This window comes from Pleurodeles waltl, chromosome 7 (assembly GCF_031143425.1).
Source record: "Pleurodeles waltl isolate 20211129_DDA chromosome 7, aPleWal1.hap1.20221129, whole genome shotgun sequence".
Taxonomy (NCBI): Eukaryota; Metazoa; Chordata; class Amphibia; order Caudata; family Salamandridae; genus Pleurodeles; species Pleurodeles waltl.
Window position 1 is genome coordinate 855,070,189 of NC_090446.1, and position 18,821 is coordinate 855,089,009.

Here is an 18,821-nt window from a genome sequence, read left to right on the forward strand (position 1 = left end):
AACTGCTCATGTATCTGCACTTTCATTTTATTTGATCCCAGACTTTTAGGATAGCATATGATAAGGCGCTATTTAGGGGAAATGAATTGACAGACAGGAAATAAACTATAGGTTTTTATTTTGACTCATCACAGGATGTGAAAGATAAATGGGAATATATGTGTATGTATTTGCACTTTCACTTTTAGTGATTTCAGAATTTCATGATAACACATGACAAGCCGCCTTGTTTTATTACCTTGTGCTGATGGGCTCGATAAGAGGCCTACACCTCATTGGTGGCAGTTAATATCAGCTTTTAAACATTATAGTTTACACCATACTTTGAGTCCCTTCATAATGGATAAACCGGTGGTACTCTTATCCAATCACACATAGACAGGATGCTACTGAGTGATTCCATTCTTTGCAAATACCTCTTCGTGCCCCATAGTGTGCAACATATATGTAATCATGAGTTCTAGATATATTTTGCATGTGTTTTATATGTGTTTTTAATGTATACTTGTACAATGTTTTAAGTAATAATGCAATAAATTTACCTACCTACCCCTCAATTCTACTGGTCTTCATCCTCATATTCTTCTTAGTCCTTCAGATGCTCCTAGATCTGATCCTTATCCTCTTGGCCCTGGTTCTTCTAGCCCTCCTGTTCCATGTACTCCTGGTCCCCTGCCAGTGAATTATAGCATTTTTTACTTATGGTCGTCCTTGTTCTGGTCCTCACCCTCCTGTGACTGGCCATTCTCCTTTCTATTCTCCTATCTACCCTGGTCCTCCTTGCTCTGTTTTCCTGGTCATACACAATAGTGCATAGTTCTTCTGGTTCCCTTGGTCTGCTGTGTCTGACATTCATGGTCCTATTGGTCCTGAACCCACTGTCCCTCCTTGTTCTTACATCAATAGCCCCTCTTCTCCTAACTCTGTTTGCCCAGACCCCTTCCTCCTCCAGGTCTTGGTCCTCCTGGATCTGGTCCTCTAAGTCATTGTCCTAATTCTTCCGGTCCTACTGGCTGTCCTGTTTCTTGTCTTATTTGCCAGCCTCCTGATTGTGCTCACCCTCATTCTAAACCTTAAGCCCTTGTTCCTCCTGTTTTGTGTACACCTTATTCTTGCCTTCCTCCCAATTCTGCCCCTACTGGTCTTTTACTTCTTGTTTGGGTCATTCTGTGTGTTGCTTTCTTGGACCTGGCCTGCTAGCACTTTAGCTCTGTCTCTGCTGGCCTGATCATTCTTGCTTTGAGCACCCAGGCTGGTCAACCATGTCCTGGGCCTGCTAGCCATCCTTGGCTGGTTGTCCTTTTTTGATTTTCCTGGCCTCGGTCATCTGACTTCTAGCCCTCCTGGTCATAATGTTCTTTGTCTGGTTTCTTGTTATGCTGGTGTAATCTCACATAATTTCTGTCATTTCACAATACGAGTGTTAAGCAAAATTCCTGAAAATACGCCATAATGCCTAGGAGCATGGGAATAACATATACGTACAGAACATGAGCAACTGTTTTTTGCTGCACTTGTGGCTGTCATGCTTTTTTCATTGTAGAATTGGTTCTCGTGTTATGAATTAATCACTAAAATATAGCTCATAATGCCAAATTTGCATTTCACATAATTTCACATAATTTCCCCAGATTTTGCATAATCAAGCCAACAAACATTATGCAAATTCCACACAGTCCCTTGATCTCATTATCAGTTGGGTATTCTAAGCACTCATCCGTGGTCCCTTTGATCCTAGTCCCTTTTATGTTGTCTCCCTTTGCCTGGTCCCCCCTTGCAACTAGTCGTCCTAGTCCTCGTCACCCTGACCCAGATTCTCTTGGCCTTATCCTCCTTTGCCTTTTCCTCCACTATCTGCACACACTGGCCTGAGTAATCGGGATCCGAGTCTTAATGCTCTGTTCCTCCTAGGTCTGGAGCCATCTTGACATCCTTGTAACAATGATCCTGGCCTACATGATCCAGATCTGCTGGGTCCTCCAGGTTCTGGTTGTGCTGGTCCAAACCCTCATAATACCCCCCTGGTCCTTATCCAGGTAGATCTCTCAAACCTGTCATTGGCAGATAAAGAAGTGATCTGCCTCAAAACTTGTGTTTTAATGCTGAACCCTAGCAGGACTCTGCCTACTCAAACCTTTGCCTACCATGTTATTTGTGAAACCAGATTTGAGATTTTGAGACCTGGCATTGGGATCTCATATGATATGAGCTTATTTGACAGCTGAGACCCATTCTGTCAACTGTCAGACATTTTAAATCTCAGAGCCAAAGTAGAGACACTCATTAACTCTCAAGAACCTCGTCTGGCTTTTCAATCTCATCAGTCTGAACTCAGAGTACCCCTACCAACCCTGCATTAACAGGCCAGCCATGGTTTAGGGATCAGCCAAACACATTTTCCTGTTCTTTCCCTCAGTTCCCCTAGCTAGACTACAGACTTCCTGTCCCTGATAGACCCCTACCTGCCCATGGAGGCCTTAAATTCCTGGGCAGCTTGGGAGCTTTCCATCCCATTCCCCCCCATGTAGACTTTTGCTCATGGTTATATCCCCTGTCTGTCTGCACCATTGCACAGAATGCCCAGTCTCCTGCACTCTCTGGACAGTTGTAGGAAGTTGGCTCTGTATGCACTATTTAAAAGTAAGGAATAGTATGCACAGAGTCCAAGGGTTCCCCTTAGAGGTAAGATAGTGGCAAAAAGAGATAATACTAATGCTCTATTTTGTTGTAGTGTGGTCGAGCAGTAAGCTTATCAAAGGAGTAGTGTTAAGCACTTGTTGTACACACACAGGCAATAAATGCGGAACACACACTCAGAGACAATTCCAGGCCAATAGGTTTTTGTATAGAAAAATATATGTTCTTAGTTTATTTTAAGAACCACAGGTTCAAATTTTACATGTAATACTTTAAATGAAAGGTATTGCAGGTAGGTACTTTAGGAACTTTGAATAATCACAATAGCATATATACTTTTCAAATAAATCACATATAGCTATTTTAAAACTAGACACAGTGCAATTTTCACAGTTCCTAGGGGGAGTAAGAGTTTGTTAGTTCTTGCAGGTAAGTAAAGCACCTACGGGGTTCAAGCTTGGGTCCAAGGTAGCCCACCGTTGGGGGTTCAGAGCAACCCCAAAGTTACCACACCAGCAGCTCAGGGCCAGTCAGGTGCAGAGTTCAAAGTGGTGCCCAAAACGCATAGGCTTCAATGGAGAAGGGGGTGCCCCGGTTCCAGTCTGCCAGCAGGTAAGTACCCGCGTCTTCGGAGGGCAGACCAGGGGGGTTTTGTAGGGCACCGGGGGGGACACAAGTTAGCACAGAAAGTACACCCTCAGCAGCACGGGGGCGGCCGGGTGCAGTGTGCAAACACACGTCGGGTTTCCAATGTAAATCAATGGGAGACCAAGGGGTCTCTTCAGCGATGCAGGCAGGCAAGGGGGGGGGCTCCTCGGGGTAGCCACCACCTGGGCAAGGGAGAGGGCCTCCTGGGGGTCACTCCTGCACTGGAGTTCCGATCCTTAAGGTCCTGGGGGCTGCGGGTGCAGAGTCTTTTCCAGGCGTCAGGATCTGGGAGTCAGGCAGTCGCGGTCAGGGGGAGCCCCGAGATTCCCTCTGCAGGCGTCGCTGTGGGGGCTTAGGGGGGGCAACTCTGGCTACTCACAGTCTCGTAGTCGCCGGGGAGTCCTCCTTGAAGCGTTGTTTCTCCACAAGTCGAGCCGGGGGCGTCGAGTGCAGAGTAGCAAGTCTCACGCTTCCGGCTGGAAACGCAGTTGTTTTAAAGTTGCTCCTTTGGAAACAATGTTGCAGTCTTGGGTGAACAGAGCCGCTGTCCTCGGAAGTTCCTTGGCCCTTCTAGAGCAGGGCAGTCCTCTGAGGATTCAGAGGTCGCTGGTCCCTGGGGAAAGCGTCGCTGGAGCAGTTTCTTCAGAAGTGGGGAGACAGGCCGGTAGAGCTGGGGCCAAAGCAGTTGGTGTCTCCGTCTTCTCTGCAGGGTTTTTCAGCTTAGCAGTCCTCTTCTTCTTAGGTTGCAGGAATCTGAGTTCCTAGGTTCTGGGGAGCCCTTAAATACTAAATTTAAGGGCGTGTTTACGTCTAGGGGGTTAGTAGCCAATGGCTACTAGCCCTGAGGGTGGGTACACCCTCTTTGTGCCTCCTCCCAAGGGGAGGGGGTCACTTTCCTATCCCTATTGGGGGAATTGTCCATCTGCAAGATGGAGGATTTCTAAAAGTTAGAGTCACCTCAGCTCAGGACACCTTAGGGGCTTTCCTGACTGGCCAGTGACTCCTCCTTGTTATTCTCATTATCTCCTCTGGCCTTGCCGCCAAAAGTGGGGTCGTGGCCGGAGGGGGCGGGCAACTCCACTAGCTGGAGTGCCCTGTGGTGCTGTAACAAAGGGGGTGAGCCTTTGAGGCTGACCGACAGGTGTTACAGTTCCTGCAGGGGGAGGTGTGAAGCACCTCCACCCAGTACAGGCTTTGTTACTAGCCACAGAGTGACAAAGGCACTCTCCCCATGTGGCCAGCAACATGTCTCGAGTGTGGCAGGCTGCTAAAACCAGTCAGCCTACACGGGTAGTTGGTTAAGGTTTCAGGGGGCACCTCTAAGGTGCCCTCTGGGGTGTATGTTACAATAAAATGTACACTGGAATCAGTGTGCATTTATTGTGCTGAGAAGTTTGATACCAAACTTCCCAGTTTTCAGTGTAGCCATTATAGTGCTGTGGAGTTTGTGTTTGACAGACTCCCAGACCATATACTCTTATGGCTACCCTGCACTTACAATGTCTAAGGTTTTGCTTAGACACTGTAGGGGCACAGTGCTCATGCACTTGTGCCCTCACCTATGGTATAGTGCACCCTGCCTTAGGGCTGTAAGGCCTGCTAGAGGGGTGACTTATCTATACTGCATAGGCAGTGTGAGGTTGGCATGGCACCCTGAGGGGAGTGCCATGTCGACTTACTCGTTTTGTCCTCACCCGTACACACAAGCTGGCAAGCAGTGTGTCTGTGCTGAGTGAGGGGTCCCCAGGGTGGCATAAGACATGCTGCATCCCTTAGAGACCTTCCCTGGCATCGGGGCCCTTGGTACCAGGGGTACCAGTTACAAGGGACTTACCTGGATGCCAGGGTGTGCCAATTGTGAAAACAAAAGTACAGGTTAGGGAAAGAACACTGGTGCTGGGGCCTGGTTAGCAGGCCTCAGCACACTTTCAAATCAAAACTTAGCATCAGCAAAGGCAAAAAGTCAGGGGGTAACCAGGCCAAGGAGGCATTTCCTTACAACAGTCATGTGTGTTTTATTCTGCATTCTCTCCATACCCAACCCAACCTTATATTTATTCCCCGTTGCAGTCACCCCTAAGAATTCTATCCTAATTGAACCCTTGTTGTCTGCCCAAGATGGTTCTCTCCATTCGCACTACCTAGTTGCTTTATTTTCCCTTAGCTCTCTACCTCTGGATTCCAAATGCCAACTCTGAAAGCATTACGTCTAAATTGCTATTATACTTGCGGTCTATCCATAGGCAAGATACACTCTCTATCTCTCCACTTTCTGTTTACTGCTGCTTATCTGCTTCTTCCAAGCTCCAAGATCTGATATATATTCTAAGCACACTTCTCCTTGAAAAGAATCACATCCAACCACAAGATGCCCAAAATGAATCCTGCTGACAAAACAATAAGGAAAAGGATTTAAAAGAGGTGGGGGTGGAAACTTAAAAACAACATGTTACTCCCACAAGCTAAAAAAACGTTTAATATGTATTAAAAACTATAGTAATTTGTAATTGTAGATAGCCAATACTTTAGCACCAGGGGCTGTATTATACATTGTTCCCTAGAGGCACAATGTGTGCATCCTCTTTGTGCGCCCTCAAGGCACAATGGTATTACAGAAGGGGTCACAGATGCATGTGCGTCCCCTTCTGTAATACTGACACAGCTGGCACATATGTAGTGCCAGTGCTATCATGAGTAGGTGTTTCCTCATCTGCATGGGGTCAAGGCCCCATGCAAGAAGGGAATTGCCTTGTCTTTATGCCCAGCTTATTATGGATGTGGGTCCAGAGGGAAAAATGCCCTTAGGCGGTGCAGTGAAAGTGCCCCACAAAAAGGTGGCACAATTTCAGTGCACCTTCCAAAGGCTGCCCTCTAGAGGGGAAAAAGGGGGTCCTAGGAACCCTCCCACGACCCCCAGATATCACTCTGAAGGAGGTGCAGTCACCTGCAAGGGGACTAGTGCCCTAAAGTAGCTATAACTTGCGCCCTCGCCATGCACAGTGTCATGAATGATGTATTCTCAAATGTTACAGTCTATTTCACAAGTGATGTAATATGGGAGGTGCATGGTGTGGGTGCAAGTCATAGTTACTTTAGGGCATGAGTTATAGCAAATTGAGAGGATTATAGCTGGTGAATTTCAGTGATCTTCTTTAAAAAAATTGTATGCTTTAGCTGACATTTTTACCTAACTATAATGTCGCTCTAACCTCTGTTTTTTACAGTGAATTTCTATTTTTTTTTAAATGAAAAGTAAGATACTATTACCATATCTAACTATAATGTCACCTTAACTTTGTTTTTTCAGTGAAAGTCTCTGTTTTATTTTAATGTAAAGTAATGTATTATTACCATATGTAACAATAGCCCCATGCCGTGCACGGCCTTCAGCCTGTGACCAGACCTTTCAGTAAATCCCCTCATGGGCAGGAAAACCCATGCCATGTATTGGCTTTTGACTTGCCTGGCCTGTCGCCACGCCCTGCATCCAACCCCCTACTGGCAGTTAACTGAACACCATGCATGGCCATCTGTCATACATGACATGGAATTGGGCGCAGTCAAGCCCTGTGCCTAACCCTGCTGGTGCCTAAACTCCACCCCTATCAAAGGGGTTGATTGTGATGGGATGGGATGATTTTTGGTTCTGTATATGTGGGTTATTAAACCGTTCTGGTGCCAGCAGAATTTAGCATAGCCATCCATTTTATCAGAGAAATAAGTAACCCCCTATACTTTAAGAAACCTGAAATGTGAAGAAGAGGGAGGCCCCCAGCAGTGATGAATTATTACTTTGTTATATTTATTATTATATTTTTAATTTACATTTTTATTGATCCATTTAAGTTCAAAACAGTAAGAAGGTGTATAGTTGCAATGTATATCCCAAATGCTTATGACATATGCCTGAAACGCCAACCACAATAACAAACTTTCAGATGCATTGCTCTAGAATTAACTTACACAATAACTAGCCAATTGAAGTATGGAAATCATAAAAATGTATGGATAGCCACATTAACTGGCATAGATTAGTTCTAAAAAGACATCCTACATGACATTAAACTTTTCTCCTCTGTTATCACATTTGTGATTTAACTGAAAGTTTGGAGATGACTTGCAAGCAGAAATAAACATCACGTTTTTTGCTGTCTTTCAAAATAGGAAAAAGTCATAATTTTGCTACCATTGACATTTGTAAATCTATATTCCATCCCTCTGTAGTATTCTTTAGTTCACCAAATAATTTGTGGAAGAAATAAAAGAGCACACAAGTAGGAACAGCAAAATCTTCACGTTTACCCATCTGTTCCCACTGGTTTCTAACAAATGGCAGTCTTCTTCTCTTGCACATCATATCTTATAGGACCAATAGAAGAGAAAAAGTCAAAAGGATAAGTCACAGCATATTTCTCTGTTAATGGAAAATAGGAGGATAAAGGAACACAGGGAATCACGCCAAAGAACAAATCAAGACACATATTCCATTCTATTGCACAATAACAAAACAATGGGTGCATCCACCCTAAAAGATAACAATCAGATACAAAGTGCAGCTGTGATGTCGCTGCCATTGTTCTCTTTCTCAATTAAGTCAAGCCATATTTTTAGGCCTGATGTTAGCCAACACCTTTTGATGTTACTAAAACTATCTGTATAGTGTACCTTCTTAAAGGGCCTTTCAGCCACATTTCTTCATCCATTGGACTGATGTTCTTTCATTCACATTTTTCTTCCACCCACTGAAACACACAACATGGGGCAATGGGTCAGCCTACTTAAGCCAATGGTTAACTTCACTTTGAGTGACTGAATTTTGTTCTTTCATTAGGAGTACATCTTCATATAAGGTAGTTCTCTTCAGTGCCATTGCTTTTGTTACTACTTTATTGTTGTCTTTGTGTGTGAGCACAGAGCACATTTCGGCTTTGTCAGCTCCCATCTCTTGCAAATGCTATTGTAAATTCCTTTTGGAGTCGCCTTCTTTATCTGACTGCTGCTACGTCACATCAGCTGAATATAAGCTAATCAGTGTGCTTTATAATTCTTGCTTAGCTGGCCTTTATTTATTTTTCTTTCTTTCTTCCTCAGCTTCTTTCCTTGTTACCTGCTTTCTTTCTTGCCTTCTTTTTCTTTCTTCCTTTCTTTCTTTCTTTCCTTCTTTCTTTCTTTCTTTCTTTCTTTCTTTCTTTCTTTCTTTCTTTCTTTCTTTCTTTCTTTTTTCTTTCTTTCTTTCTCTCCCTCCCTTCCTCGCTTGCTCACTGCCCCTCCCTTCCTTTCTTCCTCCCCTTTCTTTCCTTCTTATCATGGTCTTTATCTAGCAGAGCCTATTTAGATAACACAGTTGTGCTGGTAGTGTATTAGTAATGTGCCCATGACAGTGGGTGTCTGTCGCAGAACCTGTTCTAGACAGTATTATGGCCGTGGCCATTATTTGGATGCTAGCAGCCCACACATGTTGTATAATGGACAATTGTGAACTCATGCAAAACACATTATAAAACACACTCCATTTGAGACAATGACCCTTTGCCATCACACTGCAGGAGATCATTTGGGTGCAGGAATTGCTACACAGGAGTCAGGTTTTGTTTCTGTGTTTCTCTCCCTTTGTCTTTTTGTTAATATTATTTTCTTGGATTACACTCAATCTTTTTGGGCACTATTTTTTTCATAAGTATTCACTGTGTCAGGAAGGAAAAATTCACATTTCACAGAGGTAGAATACTCTGTCATGGTGGATGAAATCATTAGAGTAGCACCACAAAGGTTTGGAGCACAAGTACAACATACAACCATATCTCAAAAAAGGCAAATATCGTCCTGAAAAAGGAACAGAGTGACTGCCGTGTCTAACAACCTGAGCACACAGGAAGACATTAGGAAGAGGTTGAAGGTTCTGCGGGGAGAATGCATTCCCTGGCCTTAAAGCATCACCGGGAGGCCCAGAGGTCTGGTGGTGATTCTTCCATCCCCCCTTTCCAACTCTTTCCCTGGAAGGAGGATATCTTGCAGATCCTACAGCCTTAAGGCTTGACAGGAATCCCTGGTAGAGTGGAGAGTGGTAAGTTGCACTTAGCAATGTCTCAACAATCACAAATGGAGTTATGCCCTTAAATTAGATGTTTAGAATGGTCCACACTCTTATCAAAACAGAAGTACCTAAACTTGACTTCACAAAATATTTTATCTCATGATGGCATCTCTCTTTTTAAAAATGTGCAATATGTTTAGTCAGATTGTGTGTTGTTCCCCATGGATCATCCCTTGAATTTGCTTAGTCCCTTGTTTTCTAATAATGCATGTTGTTCGTCTCCCAAAAACAGTCCCAAAACTCTATCCATTTGCACAGGAATGTATATGGCTTGTAAGTGGTATTTTCACCTATTCACATCATACTCATATGTGTGCGTACATGTTGTAAATGTGTGTTAATCTCCACTATAGTTAGATAGTTGTAACCTACGTTTTAACAACTTTTGTCTATGGTTCAACAGATGACTGCAACTTCCATGATGGCTTGCTTTTGTTTCTGCAAAACAATAGTGCAAGGTAATGTTGCTCTACCTTCCTTTGCACGCATCTAAAAAACCTGTGCATTTGACAGTCACTATGTCATGCTTTGGATAAAAATGTCATTTTTAGTGTACCTCAAGTATGTTGACACCTGATCATGGCTACAATGAAGTTATTTAAATGCTTACGTAATTCATAGGCTTTTCAATCCAAGATATCCCACCATGTGATGTGGCATGCTGAATAAAAGTAGTATCCTCACACAACTTACTTTGCACTGTCCATATGACCAATGTCAGTTTTACTATTAAGTTGAACCACAGTTTGTCTAATGTTTAGTAGCCGGCTAGGCCTTGGAATGGTCCAGTACTTTAATCTATTCACCAATCTGTTTGATGGAATGTCAGGTACATGTAATGTACAATTACTGAACTACCATTTTGTATTACAGGACATCTCTACAACATCATCACTGGAGTTTGAATCTGTGTAAATAAGCCTACATGTGTAAAACAATGAAGGTCACATAAAGGCCTAATCATTATAACAGTCTGATTTTACTTTTTGAGGTTGCCCTATTTATAGCTAAAGACACATATGAGGAATAGTCCAGATTATAATTTCATACTGTATGCCTTACTCTCTGGTCCAGTCCCTTGGGCCAGTGTACCACCATCTGCCTCCCAAGACACCTGCACTCCAGACCAGGGTCAAGCCTTCAGTGAGGACCCAACTCCCGCAAGCCCAGATGATTGGGAGCAGCTTGGTCCATGTGGTCTGTCTAGCCAGACATCTCCAGTGAGTCACACTCAGCCCACACCTACACCTCCCACCCCGCCTGCAATCGTACTTCAGTCAATGGATACCGCCACTTCCTGTGTCCGAAGAAACATCACCCCAGTCTTGTGCCCCCCAGTCCTGACTGCTGTTCAAAGAACACCAACATCACCTCCAGGTGTACCAGGACTCAGTGGGATGGGGCACACTGCCTTCAGGGTACATGGTAGTGGGGTTAGGCATTGTGGGAAGGGATAAGTGGGCCAGGAATGTGACGCCACTGGTGTTTGTATCAACTAGACCACCAAAGACCTAGTCTGGGAGTAGTAGAAGCATCCCAAGACCTGATGGGCCAGGTCGTTACTGAGCTCAGGGAGATCAAGGAGATACAGAGGGAGCTCACGGTGGAAATACGTGACCTCAATGACAAAATGAGCTCACTGACTGGGATGCTACTTGATATCTATCCCCACATGTGCACGGCTTTTCCTATACCCTCTGCCCCTGTCTGTGGGTCTTCTACATCTGAACCAAGTACTTGACTGCCATCCACAGTCAGAGAGACCTGGCCACCGGAGGAGCCTGCTCCTCCCACCTCAGTCCCTGCACCTGTGCCCCTTTCCCAGAGGGGACGTTATCTGGACCACCAGGAAAGGATGACAAGACCCCATCCAACACCTCCAAGTGACTCAGATCCTAAGTTTCTCCAGTGTGTATCTAGCATTCACTCTGTGGAGTATTTCAAGGGCACATTTACATTTTTTGAGGACATTTGTATTTTGTACATTGGTCTCCAAACTGTTTTTGCCTTTACAACTATACTTTCAGTCACAACAATAGACTTTTTGTTAGTTCATACTCTCATTATTTGAAACCCCTTTCTGTTCCTATATGTCATGAAAATAAATGACTTGGGGACAAAATACAAGACTGCTTTTGCATTTATTCTGACATTTCATTTTTCATGTCTGCCTTCCACCATCATTTTGTCAAAGCTTTTGAACAATTATTTGCAAAGCTAAATTATAAATGGCAAAGGATTCATGTGTTACCTATTTCATTCAAACAAAACAAATAAAAATCCCAATGTATTGGCAACCTACATATGTAGGTAACAGGTCTTAGATGGTTTCACTAACCATGCATAACCCCAATAGTCTGTGCCATTTAGGGGTAGATGCTTCACAACCTGGAATCCATGGAAGAAGGACTATTGTGTGTGATCAAATTAGATAGGTAACCTATCATTGATGCACAACCTCAGTTGAAGCCAAACATCCTGCCTTCATAATAGGAGTCATACTTCAATAACACCAATAGTCTACATCATGGAAGTAACACAATTTGAGGCAACATAACCATTACAGGACACTCTGGCAGTATCTGGTGCAGTGACACAACCACCATTCAGTGGTGTGGTAAATAAAGTTTTATTAGCTATGATTAGAAACATCAACAGCTACCTCCACTGAACACAAATTGAAGATGTAGCCAATGTGAAGGAAGAAGAGTATGCTGTGGCTTAATATACGTATGCGGCTTGAGCAGGTAAAGTGCCACATATTGCCTTGATGGCAACATCACACAGAAATTGCATTTAAAAATCTGACTACAGATTTTTCTGTGCCAGACGTGTAGTGTATAACTAACACTATTGATATTCCTCCCTAAATTATGAGTGTAAGTAAAATCCTTAAAAATATTTTGCATCTATTTCTATTAACAGTACACATTTTCTCCAACATAAGATCTACTAGCAATAATTATTTACAACATCAAGTTATTTCCTTTTTGCTAAAGATGAACTATATCAGTATCTTCTTTCTTCAGGTTAGTTTTCTTAAAGTTAGTTTTTTCTTTTCTTAAAACTTTTTAGTAGCAATTTGCCCTTATACCTCCTTAACCCTAATCTGTGTTCTTCTAAAAAATGTTATCCCTACACTTCTGCTGCTCCAAAGGACCTGGGTATTCTTCTGATCTATTTCAAGTGTTTTGTTAGTCTTATTTAATTCCGTCTATATATGTGATCAGTTTTAATTTATTGTTTTTCTTTTGAATTTTCAATAGTTATTTTGTAACCAAATATTTATCCTTTTGCTTATTTCTCAAGGGAGAATCAGGCAATTCTTTGTTCAAATTGAGCAAATCTGAGATTGTAATGTTCAGGATTTGACTGACATAGTATGTCCATTCAGCTGCTGAACATCTTGAATGTCTGTGGTATAAATTAATTTGACACACTTGATTTCAATTTCTTTTGACTATAAGCTTTTGACCATAGGGCATTATGTAGATCATTTCTTGTCTCTATTCTAGAACTTGTTCCTTCTCCTGGATCCTCAAGATTTTCTGTTTGATCTGAGATTGATTGAGAAGTTACATCTTCCTCTTGGTTCCTTGTTTTTCCTTTTTTAGTGCCTAGAGCTCTAATATCACTTTCTCAGATATCCTACAATGTATAAGAATCTCTCATTCTTTAGGTATGTGAAGTGTGTACCCAGTTTGGAGTTCCAACAGACTTTATAGATGTGTTTGTGATCAGAATAACTTGATAGGGGCCTTTCCAATGTAACTCTAAATAGGACTTTCTCATGTGTTTCTTCACTAGGGTGCAGTCTCCAGGAATAAGGTTGTGGCATTGATTTTGGTGTGAATTCGCACTGACAGCTTCAAACTGTTGAGAGATAGAATGCACCACATCAGCCAATCCTTTACAGTAATCAAGTAACATGTCACTTGTAATGTTTACAAAAGCATTTGTTGGACATACAGGTAACCTCATTGCTCTGCAGATTATTATTTAATGTGGTGATTAACCAGTTTTCTCTCAGGTGCACTTTGTAGACTCAACACCAAAGCATCAGGCCATTTCAGTGAAGTTGATTCACAAACTTTTGCCAATCTTGATTTAATCATCCCGTTAAGCTGCCCCACTATACCTGAAGCCTCTGGTCAATAAATGCAATGCAGTTTCTGTTCAACTTGTAATGCACATAATTTTTTTTTTAATATCACTACTGAAGTGAGTATGTTGATCTAACTCTAGGGAAATTGGTGAACTGTGCCCAGGTACTAGCTCCCACAACAGTAACTATGCAACAGTTAGACTATCATTTCATCTCGTTGGATAGAACCGACATCCAACTTGACAAGATACACTAGGAGATATCTCAGCTCATTACAAATATGCATTTCAATAAAGTCCACTTGCATCCAGTTCAAAGAACCACCTCATCTCCCTATGTGACTCAGCTTAACATGTGTATATTTGCCTACATTCATTTGTTGATTTGTCACACATCAATGACACAATTTGTCTGCCTGGGCTCTGAATCTGGGATTGAACCAGTATTACTTTAAGGTTCATATCATTGCATCCCTTCTTAAATAAGTTGGTCTGTGGAAATGTCTAATAATGGGAGATTGAAGACTATCTGGTAGTACTGGTCTTTTATTTGCTGAAACCCAAACATTATATTCATCCTTCCCAAAACCTGGTCTGATGCATTCTGGTATTTTTGCTTCAGACACACTTTCTTGCAATTTTTTCAATGCATCCCAAGTGTCCGCAAGCCTCAGCATCACAAAAAAATATTTTTTCTTGAGATTCATTTGTGAATATTCCATTCACTATACAGGCGACAATTGCACAATAGTGTGCCACTGTCACTGGTGTGTGCTGCATATTTAACCATACCAATTTTAGTTGGGAGTTGTAGAGCTTCCAAAACTTTCCTGATCTGTTCACCATTCCTATTAGGTGAAACAGATGAGGTCATAAAACCTCTCTGTGACCATAATGGCCCAAAATAGAGGACAACGTCAAAATCATTCTATCTGTAAATATAGTCACTCTCATCTGTGCTGTCAAACTGCAAGCTCTGGGAAGAGCAACCAATTCTGCAACTTGCACTGAGTAAATTCCTTGAAGCCCTGAAGCTTCTATTATTGATTGAATTGTACAAAGAGAATATATTGCTCTCTAAGATCCTTCATTTGTTCTAAGGTATGAGTCATCGAAGAATAAGTTGTAATCTGGGCTTATTAATGGCTCATTATTTATTTCTGATCTAGGCATGGTGCGTAAGTCTGTGATATCAAGGCAATAATGCTCAAAGTCCTCCGATTCATCTCTGTCAGGAGTGGCTAACAGTGTACTGGAATTCAGAATTTGACATCTTTTTAGCACTATGTTACTTCCTGACAGAATTTGCTGCTCATAATCAGAATGTATGAAAGGCCTTTGCAGTGCAATTTAGCTAAAATAGCGGTTCCCTGAAATTGCGACTCCATTTCAGGAATCGCAAATTGTGATTCCCCAATAGGTAATCGCAAATAGGGAATACCAATTTGCGATTACCAGTGCACATATATCATGCATTTCCTAAAGGCAAATTTGGCACTTAGGAAAAGCAATTGCCACAAATTTAAGTTTGGTGGTAAGCATGTGCAAATTTTAAAAATGCATTTGTAAAAATGACATAGGGGCATGTGTGCACTTTACATGTCCACATGTTTTTTTGATGGTGCATCAAAGGGGGCCTTAAGCCGGGTGCACCCTGGGATTTGCATTACCTAATTTGCAAATTCCTAATAGGAATTCGCAAATTCGGAAATGCAAAACCATTCGCATATATGGGCCTATAGGCCATAGGGATGAATGGAGTCCCATTCCCTAATTGCAATTCGCTAATAGCGATTGCGATTTTTAAGAATCACAATTTTCATACATCCCGTTTTGCATTTTTCAAATAGCAATTTCTAACAAATCGCTATTTAAGAAATACAAACCGGGTGCTTGATACCTGTGGCCCCTGGTTCTTGTAAGCAAAACTTCCACAAAGTGAGGAACCATATCAATTAAGTGATGTGCCATCACTATGATTTTACAGCTTTCAAGACTTGCACTTAATGCAGCTACTGCTTTAAAATAGCCAGGCAAAAGAGAAATAAGCAACTGTTCTCTTGGGATTCCCATGCATTTGTACAAGCACCAAAAAAAGTGCATACCTCACTCACACTGTAAAACAAGATTATGGCCCTCATTACAACCCTGGCAGTCAAAGACAACCCAGCCTGTTGGTGGTGCAATCCTGCTAATTACGACTGCAGTGGAAGCGCCATGGTCGCACCGCCGGGACTGGCGGTCCTTGCAGCGCTGCCCAGGGGATTACGAGTCCATCTCCCGCCAGCCTTTTCATGGTGGTAGGAACCACCATGAAAAGGCTGGCTGAAAGGGGAGTCGCGGGCCCCCTGCCACACCATGGAGCTTTTCACTGTCTGCATAGCAGACAGTGAAAAGCGCTACGGGTGCAACTGCACCCGTCGCACTGCCGCAATACTGCCGGCTCCATTTGGAGCCGGCTCCAGTGTTGCGGCCGACATCCCCGCTGGGCCGGCGGGCAGAAACTAGGTTTCCGCCCGCCAGGCCAGTGGGGATTTCATAATGGCCACCACGGGAGTGCGGGCGGCCGCACAACGGTTACAACTTGGGGGGCAGCGGTTGCCGCCCACCAATGTTGTAATGAGCGCCTATATCTTTTGAATAATCTGGCATTCCCAGTGCTAAGCATGACAGAGACTTTCTCTCAGCTCTAGAAATGCTTTCATGCATTCATTGGCCCATGGGATCAGATCTGGCACACCTTTATGTGTCAACATCAGTAGAGGTTTTTCCATCAAGGAAAAGCTGGGTATCCACTGTCTACAGTAGCAAACCATACCCAAAAACATCCTGACTTCTCTTTGTTTTCTGTATGGATTAATACGCAAAACACCTTCAATTCTCTCTCATGACAATTTTCTTATTCCCTTTTCAATGATATGTCCTAAATTTGGACTTCTTTTTAGCAGTACTGCAATTTGTTTGGAGAGACTTTGGCCCTCATTATGCAATTTGCGGTAAATCACACTTACCGCCACGTTGATGGCCCCCAACTTACCACCGCTGCGTCGGATGTCCGTTCACCATATCATGACACACACACACCAGTCTGTCAGTATTTACTCACATACACAAATCCGCCACACCAAAGGTCAGTGATAAACTGGTGGTATCAAAACCCACACCGTTACGCCAGCAGAACTACGCCCACCACATTATGACCCACAAATCACCACAGCGGACATTCAACGGCGGTAAACCATTGGCGGTACATACCGCCGCGCTCATGACGGACACCCATATACAAAACAACACCACATTGGACAATTCAAACAACACACACCTGACACCCATACACACACCACAGCCCCACACCACCATAAAACACACACACACATTACCCACAACTCTTTACAAACAACAGTTACTGGCAGGAGATTGACACCAAGACCGCTGACACAACTAGAGCCACACACTATTCACACCTATATACCACTCACGCACCAAACATCACACACCCCAACATATTACCCAACACACCTCACAGAACACCCATGGCACCACAAAGACACCCCCGTTTCACAGCGGAGGAGCTAAGGGTTATGTTGGAGGAAATTGTCAGTGTAGAGCGACAGCTATTTGGAGCACAGGTGCAGCAGATATCTATAGCTAGGAAGATGGAGCTATGGTGGAGAATCGTGGAAAGGGTCAATGCCGTGGGACAACACCCAAGAACTAGTGATGACATCAGGAAGAGGTGGAACGACCTACGGGGGAAGGTACGTTCCATTGCAGCAAGACACCAGCTCGCGATCCGGAGGACTGCCGGTGGACCACCACCTCCTCCCCCACAATTCACAGCATGGGAGGAGCAAGTCTTGGCAATACTGCATCCTGAGGGCCTGGCTGGAGTCGGGGGAGGACTGGACTCCGGTAAGTCAACTCTCTACTATTATCACCCCCATACCTGCATGTCATCACAAACCCTAACCCTCACCCTCACTCCCATCACTCCACCTCTTCCCACACACCCCACCATCACATCTCCCTCATCCCAATGCCAAGCCCTGCATGCTGTACCAATGCATGGACACCACTCACAGCGTTGCATGGGAACTCATCAATAAAGCATGCACACTCTAAAGAATTTACTATCCCACCATACACTAACATACACAAATGAAAGCTGCAAGGGCAAATCCAACCAAAGAGGGGAAGCCACGGATGGACAATATGTCAGACACAGAAATCATACCACATCATTTACATCCCCACAGGTACCCCAGCCAATGTCAGTGGAGAGGAGGTGCCAGCAATATCCAGTCACCCAACTGAAGAGGCCCACAGTGATGACAGCAACTCTGGTCTTCAGGATCTGGATGACCTACCTGGCCCATCAGAGACCACTGAACAGCCGGGTACCGAGGCCCAGTCACACACCACCACAGGGCCTCCCGCATCAGGAAACACCACAGCAGCACCCACCCAGCGTACCCATACCTCTGTCCCCAGGACACCTCAATCAGCAGTGTGTCCACCTCTACGGGGACCCCAGGCCACACCTCACCCCCAAGACAATCAGGGACCTGGGGTCAGTGGCAGTGGGCACACGATTCAGGGGATAGAGGCACATGCCAACAGGGAAATTGGGAGGACTGCTGCGTGCCAGGGGAGGACAGGCCCAGGGAACCGACTCTCCAGGAGGCAATCGCAGAGATCTTGAGAGCTTATCAACCTTCCTAGGCCACGATGGGCCAGATCCTGGACAACATACAGGAGAACAGGCAGCTGCAGGAGGGACAGTACCAGGAGATCAGGGAGGACTTGCAGGTCATCAACAGCACCCTGATCTCCATTGCAGCGGTGCTGTCAGACATGGGCAACATCATGAGGAAGGCAGTCTCACACCAGCGGGCCCCTGCCACCAGCCAGACATCTGAACAGACTTCGACTTCTGCTGCCACTAGTGGCCAGGAGGCCCCGCCACAGGACTCACAGGCCACCAGCACCCCTCCCCGCAGAAGGTGAACCACCCTGCAAACATTCCCTGTGATCCAGACAGAAGCCAGAGACACTTGCCAAGACCCCTGCCAGGAAATGAGACTCTCCTGATTGTCACCCTTGTGTCCCACTCAGTCACCCTGCCCACCTTGAACTGCCATTGCTCCCCTTCCTATGTCACCATGGACAATGCACCTGTGCTACAAACAGACTGGAACATTACCCTGGACTTTCCTCCATCAGCACCCCATCCCATTGCACTTGCCCCTCCATATATTAGCACTTCAATAAACACCCTTTGAAAATAAACAATTTTGGAGTATGTTATGTATATCAAATATGTATTCATTGTAACAGG